Source organism: Corvus brachyrhynchos, unplaced genomic scaffold, assembly GCF_000691975.1.
Source record: "Corvus brachyrhynchos isolate BGI_N302 unplaced genomic scaffold, ASM69197v1 scaffold28, whole genome shotgun sequence".
Lineage (NCBI taxonomy): Eukaryota > Metazoa > Chordata > Aves > Passeriformes > Corvidae > Corvus > Corvus brachyrhynchos.
This window is the reverse complement of record NW_008246058.1, coordinates 8,831,682-8,839,259: the sequence shown is the minus strand read 5'-3', so window position 1 is coordinate 8,839,259 and position 7,578 is coordinate 8,831,682. Positions and strand designations below refer to the sequence as shown.

Here is a 7,578-nt window from a genome sequence, read left to right as displayed (position 1 = left end):
GGGGTTCCGCGGCTGGAACAGGTCCAGGGCCCAGGATGGCCGTGGCCCGGCCCGGCCTGGCCCAAGCAGGGCCTGGCCGGGCCCGCTGGCCCCCACTCGGGGCCTGCAGCCACCTGTCCCAGCGCCGGAAACGAGAGAGAGCTTGGAGGGGGAGTTTGCCTATTCTTAAATGTGGATCACAGAGGTGATCACAACTTTAAGTGGCTTAGAGAATTGTCCATATTCAAACTGGCCAGCTGATAGGTTCTATCAGTTCCCAGAGGAAACTGTAAGCACCCCTTAGCAAGGACGTCCCTTCCGGGACTATGCTTGCTAACCTATGACAGCCAGCCTTAAAGGCACAGAGAGGCACAGGATTCATGCCTAGGCACAGAGTGGTGATAGGGGATACACATCATAAAGTCACCCCAAGACACCTGTGGATCAGAAGACAAAGACAATATGGCAGAGAAACCCTGCTCGGCTCAACCTTCCTCCTGGAACAAAAATGGGAAGGTAGGAGCTTACAAAGCAGTTCTGGTGGCGAATGGGGGTTGCTGGCGTTGTCTGGAGCAACTCCAAACCTGCAAGCGTAGGTTTCCCTGCTTCTTTCCAGCTGGTATCAGTGCTGCAGTTCTGAGATGTTGCTGCATTGCAGGGGGAAGAAAACAGACTTGCCAGACACCAAAACCTGCAGCCCTGGCACCACTGGCCCTGGTTTGTGCTGTGGCTGCAGAAAGGTATTATGAAATTTGCTCTGAAACAGTTTAGGATTGTGAAATGCAGTTTCTAGGAGACCTTATGCCAGGCAATCCCACCCTGGAGCTCTAAAATCTTTCAGTTTAGAACTGCTAACCCTTGTTCAGTCACTGCAGGTCTTGAGGAAAGTCTCTGTCCATTTTCATTGCAAGCCCTTGCTATATATTAAAAAGCTGCTATGAAATCTTTTTAGAGCATTCTCTAGGCTGAACAACCCCAACCCTCTCATTCTTTTATTAAAGGAGAGATGTTCAAGTCCTCTTATAATTTCTGTGGCCTTTCCCTGGTCCACACCAACAGGTCTTTCTTGTGCTGGGGACCCCAAATCTGAATGCAGTACTCCAAGTGGGGTCCCATGAAAGCAGAATAGATGGGGAGATACATTTTCCTCAACCTGCTGGCCATACTACTTTGAATGCACCCCAGAATCTGATCTGTTTTGTGGGCTGCAAGTGCACATTGCTGGCCCACATCCAATTTTATGTCCAATGTCCATTGTTCAGTGATGAAGGATGTTGATAGCATAATGCTTGCGCCATTGTCTTTGTTGTCAAGTTATCTTGTTTTGACAAAAACAAATAAACAACAAAGTTTATGTCTGATATTTTACAATTGGTGCTTACCTGACACTCTACAGTAATATATCATCAATTCACTGGCCCACTGGTAATGTATGAAAGTTAATGTGTAATCAACACACCATGATTTTGATGATAACTTCACTATAATGAATTACCAGGACAAAGTCAGCAGGTGCATACTAATTACTGATCACATCACTGTAGTGTGGATTTCTTTGCTGTTTTTTACAAGCAAGGAACTTGCTGAGGGTGATCAGACTGTACTTCTGGTGGAAGGGTAGCTCCTGAGAGGTCAAAATGTGATTCTAGAACCCTACTGTTACTGCACTTGTACTTTCAAAATCTTATTGTTGACATAGAGAGCCACAAGTAATTCTGCCTAAGAGTCATAAAAAATTTGTATGCAGCAAAAAAGGGTAATTCTTCTTTCATGTTTGCCCATTCAAGTGTTAGGTGTATATTTCAAAACTGAAACTCATTCTCAGTGCAGATTTTCACAGGAATTTGTGGTAGATGATATAACAATGGCAAGCAGCCATAAGCTGTGGCTTGGGAAGTTCAGACTGTACGTTTAAAAAACAAAAACAAAACAGAAAGAAAACCCGGAGAGTAATGCAGAAACAGACTGGTCAGAGATTATGCAGTTTCTGCCACTAGAGGTTTTTCACAAGTTGCCTAGAAAAAAAACAAGGCTGAATGACCTAGCACTCAGATCAGCTCCTCCAATGTCCAACCAACTGTTCACAGAATGACAGAGTAAGCTGAGTTAGAAGGCAACCAACAAGGATCATTAAGTCCAATTCCCAGCTTTTCTATTATTCTGAATGATTGTGAATAAGTACTAAGCAAGGCCCTTATCCCATGCAGGTGTATTGTCTTCAATAATGACAGTATTTCTACAACCACCTAGCATTTACTACGAATACACTATGAAAATATCAGTAAGATTATTAATTGCCAAATTTTCCATTAGAGATAAGTAGAGAATTAGATAAAATATTTATTTTTACCTTGAAATGAAATATGAATTGTCACTGCTTTCATTAAGTCATCATATAAATACTATTGTCTGACAAGTATAAATCTGTATAAAAATAAAATGGTTGAGGTGACATTTTATAAGAAACTGAATAAACCAGTAAGACTTCATAGCAAGTAAATAATTAATGTCAAAAGAGCTTTTCAAACAATTTAAAAAAAAAGTCAAAAGGTATTTCAAAACTGTACATTCTACAGCAGGACATAAAGGGAATACTAAAAGACAGTAATTACAACTAAATGATCATGACAGCTTCATAAAATAGAGAGAGCTGGATTCTTAGATTTGGGGAGCACAGCTTTAATAAATGCATTTCTAAAATAAATACAGTGTTCTCTTCAGGGCTTTGGAGATGAAAATTTGTTTTTCTCTACAGTCATACCCATAGATATATTATAAAACTTGGAGAAAAAAAATAAAAGAAAAAACCCCACACATGCACAGAAACAAAACAAAACAAATTTACTTTTCATTCTCTGAGATAAATGATGATTTTGAATCCCATTTCAGGTGCCAAGATATCCCCTTTCTCATGAGATGAAATACTATATAGGAAATTCTATTATATAACAGGACTCTGGATTCCACTCTATTGAAGTCACTTCCTGATTCCATTTTGTTAGTGGGCTGTCTAGCACTGCCCTCTCTCCACCCCACCAGACTTTTTTGGCTATTTCATCAGTCTTCTAACCACTCAGTATTAAGAGGAACTGAACAAATTTAGTACCTGGTAAATTAAGCTCCAGATTTTGAATTGAAGAGAAAGACAGAAAACCAAGAAATAGATTTTTCAAATTCCATCAGCAGTCCATTAGAAGGCTGCCAATTCTTAATTTTGCATTAAAATCTTATATTGTATTTTCATCCTTTTTTTTTTTTGTATTTGTTTGTTTGTTTGAATTAAGACCTTGGTCACATCTCAGTATCTCGTTTTATTTTGTCATGAAGTCGGTTTTCCTGTAATGAAATGCGGGATCTTTTATCTACTGTTGTTTCAAGAATTTTGCTTTTCCACTGTACCTATAAACAGTAATTAAGGATAGCAGGTCATATAAGGAAAGCAGACAAACAAATCTGGCATCTGAAGAAACATTCATTAGGGACAAGTACTCCCCCTTAAGAAATTCTGCCTCATTAAGGGATAATCATGAATGCATCAATAAGGTGACATAACTGATTACTTGTACATCTGTCGCAATAATTTTTATGCTGCTTAGTTCTGCCAGTGGTAGCAAGCAGGAACACATTTCTACTGCATTATAATGTTAGACTGATATTAGATGAGTTACAATTGATGATTTCATTTTGATTTAAATGGTAAGATCTTGTAAAGTCGCCTTATGCAGATGTGGTTGAACTTCATGCACAGATGATTGCTGCTGACACAAAAATGTCTATAAAGGTCATTAACAGGCTAAAATTTGATTTCTATTGAAGAACATCATTATAATTTGCATGATTAATACTAAAGAGTTGCTGTTGTATAAGCAGAAGTTTCTAAAAACAGCATCTGCTAAGCGTTGCTTAGCAATACTTATGTATATTTTAGATGCAAGAATATGTGTTGGGACAAAATTAAAGGTTATAGTTTTTAAAAAAGAAAAAATTCAGAAATTTTGTATTTAATTTTAAAATACATAGACATTATGTTTAATGTGAAAAAAAAGTTAGTGGTTGTTAGTGAGACAAGTGGTTTCAAGTTACATGTAAGTGAAAGGGAAGGGAAGAAAAGCCAATATTTGCTGCATCTATTTGCTTCAAATTACATATAGGTGGAAAGAAGAACAATAAAAATTTCCTCAAAAATATCAGTTTCGTTATTGCCTTTAATAGGTCCACGAAATATAAAAGATGGCGTAAGGCCTCTTGGGCAACTATAATTCACTAGAATTTTATATGACAAAAAATAGTTGCCACAAGATTATCAGAATCCACTTTCATTTTGAAGACAGGCCTAAGATTGTGAGGACGACTCGCATAATTCGGTTTTTTTAATTGTCTTCCATCATGGAATTGTTGGCCCGGTTCCACCAGTGTAAATCTAGTGCCTGGGCATGCAGAAACAGAAAACCAAATCTTACTTGTTTTTCTTCTCAGTTTATATTCCAGAAGTAGCAAAAGACATATTAGTTCCCCATATTAGGGTTTTTTTCTGGTTTGTGACTCAAGGACTGGAGACAATTACAAAATTCTGTGACTTTTTCTGGCTGCTGTTACAGACTTGCTGCAAATCTTTGGCCAGAATAGATAGGCTCCAAGCATTTAAATCCAACCGACTTTAAAGCTTAAAAAAAGGTGTTATTCTTTGGAGAAACCACTGAAACTTACTGCTTTGTATTTTAAATTCTTTGTTTTAGGCAGACAAAAATGACCACATTTGATGAGAACAGATACAGGGATGAGTTATTTGGTTCTCCTCATTACATTTTATAATTTTTTATTATCAAAAATATTATGAATAAAAATCAGATTGAGCATAATTGGGGGTACAATATATTTTTGAAAACAGAATCTGGATGTAACATGTCTTCAAAATGGGGCCTTTACATTTGAGGCCATCACATTTCACTTTAGTTATGATAGTACTTTTAGAGTTAACTGCTCCGATAGTATGAAAACAGACCTCTATATAATGATCTTGGATTACTAAAATGGGCTTGTTTGTTACAACTGCAGCTTTTGCAGTCATCAATGTTGTCTTGGGTAACATTCAAAATACCTATTAAAATGCATTCTGTAATTCAAAGAATTAGTGGTGGGCCTTGCTAGGACACTTTTCTGGAAGTTGAAAAAATAATTAGAAGCAGAAGAAAAACTCTAAAGACCTAAGGCCAGAAGTTTTACTTCAAAGGACCTGGGTTCCCTGATTTTTCCTGCACTCTTGTCTAATTTGCATACCACATTCCCAAAATTTAACATAGGTTATTCAAAATAATAGGAAAATTTATTCTTTCTTTCTCCTGAACTATCCTTCATAATTGTCATGTTATTTCACTGTATTATTAAACTTCCTATCAAAAGATTTGATTATAATCTAGATTCTGTACTTATCAGAGACTCACCTTAAGACAGTCCTCAGATTTGCCATGTCATACAGAGCATAAGCAAGTGAAAGGAGTTATTACACAATATACTTCCATTACAGACAGCTCAATGAAGGATTGGGAAATATCCAGCTGCTAATGTGTTTTAAATTACATACCCTTATATTGTGTGCTTTCTAATATTAGGAAAATTGGTGCTCTCTCAGATAAAAGGAATTCATTTAATCTCACATCAGGCATTTTAGCTGTTCAGAACATAGTCAGGAATATCAATTTTATAATGAAACAAAGAGAAAAAGAAAAAAGGGTTTCATTTTGTAGTATAGGAGAAGCATAAAATCCAGATATAGCTGATTTAGACAATAAAGACAAAGACATTTCTGCCAAATTATACTGGCTTCCTTCAGTGTTGTAACTCCTGCTGAGTTCCCCTGTTACGTGTAACCAACAGAGTGCTGCCTCAAGTCCTTTTTCCACAAGTACTTACAGGCTGTAATATGTGGTATTTTCCCCATGGATCTCTCTGGCACAGTGTTTGAGCCTTCTGTCTGCCTATTCCCTTTCCATAGTTTCATACTACTAATATCAACTTTCATACTATTAAATTCTCCAGAACTCTACCTTATGTCTCCCATTATACCTAAAAAAATATAAAAATCAACAGGTTGTAAAGTTTAAGCGGTAAGGATCCAAGGGCAGCTGAGGTCTTTTTCATGGAAGGCAAGTAATGGAAGAAGTAAGAGTGATCTCAATCAGTGGATCTCAATGGAGCTGAGGTGTTTGAGTGTGCACCTGAACCCAGTAGCTATGACACATTCATTAGTGTCCTGGGGTAAATAGGTACCTAAATAACTCCAGTGATAACTTTGGAATGAATTAGAATACAGTAGAGGGAAACATCATGCTTTCCCATGAAAAAGTAAGTGGAAAATTTGCAAGGATTAGATGAAATTGTGAGGGACAAAAATAGGTAGGTGTTGAAGAATTTTCTCCACTCTATGCTGTAGCAGAGTCTCAGGCTTTAGGTCCAATATGGTAATTTATTTCAGTGATAAATCAGTAGAAACCTCGAGCTGGGTGCCTCTAGAAATGGATCCTGAACAAAGAAATCCCTGTGCAATTCTACAGTCTAGATTCCCCACCTCTCTCAATACACGTCTGAGGTCTTCCCATTCCTCTTTGGACCCCTTCATTGTCTCTAGGCAGGTCTTTTCTCACATTTAAGGTTGCAGCTTCTGCTGATGAGTGTAGCAACCTTCTTTCTTCCTTATCTTCCAGCTCCAACCAGCTCTGGGACCTCCTTTTAGTTAACTAGGTAAAAGTTCAGCATATCACAGCTTTCAGACTAAGGCTTCAGCACACCTAAATTCTAATGCTAAATTAGGATAAGGGATTTGTTGGGGTCTCCTCCCCTGCCGTGTAGCCCTGGGAGAGGGGCCCTGAGGGGACGCACGGAGTTTCCCTGCCCCTGCTCAGCCTCGTTCCCATTGGTTGGTTTGTGTTTCCCTGCACGGGCAAAAGGACCCTTGGTCCAGTGACTGGAACAGTTCCTGGGCAGAGCTCCGGCCGTGTGGCTGGAGAAATAAACATCTCTGAAACATCTACCAAGAATCTGTCCATATATATTTCCTTTCCACGGGACTCCTGGTTTGATATAGGCATGTTACAGTATCCCCGCTGTAACAAATGGTGGATAATGAGAGCAGAACGATCCCCGATCCCTAAGCGACTGATTTGTGTGAGTAAACCCTAGAAACTTTGGATTCCTCTTCTTGGTTTTGTTTTGCTATTCCATATCTAAACTATGGAGGAACCGTGGAAAGACTCTTGGCTTTCAGAGCCGCATATGGACATTTATCTTAAACTTAAAATGATTCTTGAACAACGATTTATAAATTTTAGCTTGATTCAAGCTCAGAAAGAACTGAAACACTTTCTGGCATGGTTGTTTAAGAACTTTTTCTATGTTTCTTGGGATTTAATTCTTACCAAGGACTTTTGGAAGGCCATTTGGACACAGTTAATGTTTGAGTCAAAATATATGCCGATGGAAGAATATTTTCGTGAATATTATTTAATTACCGAGACTGTTGAACAATATCAGCTGTGTCCTGGCAAAGGGAAGCGTGCCTCAGGGACCGTGCGGCCTCGGCCACATGCACCGAGCGCCCTGCGA

General features: G+C 38.5%; 1 long non-coding RNA gene across 1 annotated transcript in view; it reads left to right on the top strand.

Moving 5' to 3' along the window:
* The first annotated feature begins 270 nt into the window (after positions 1-270).
* Positions 271-7,578, top strand: part of LOC108449599 — a 95,913-nt gene continuing 88,605 nt past the window's right edge. Inside the window, exon 1 of the long non-coding RNA XR_001865826.1 lies at positions 271-495. This is a non-coding gene — a long non-coding RNA (uncharacterized LOC108449599). The remainder of the gene's footprint in view (positions 496-7,578) is intronic.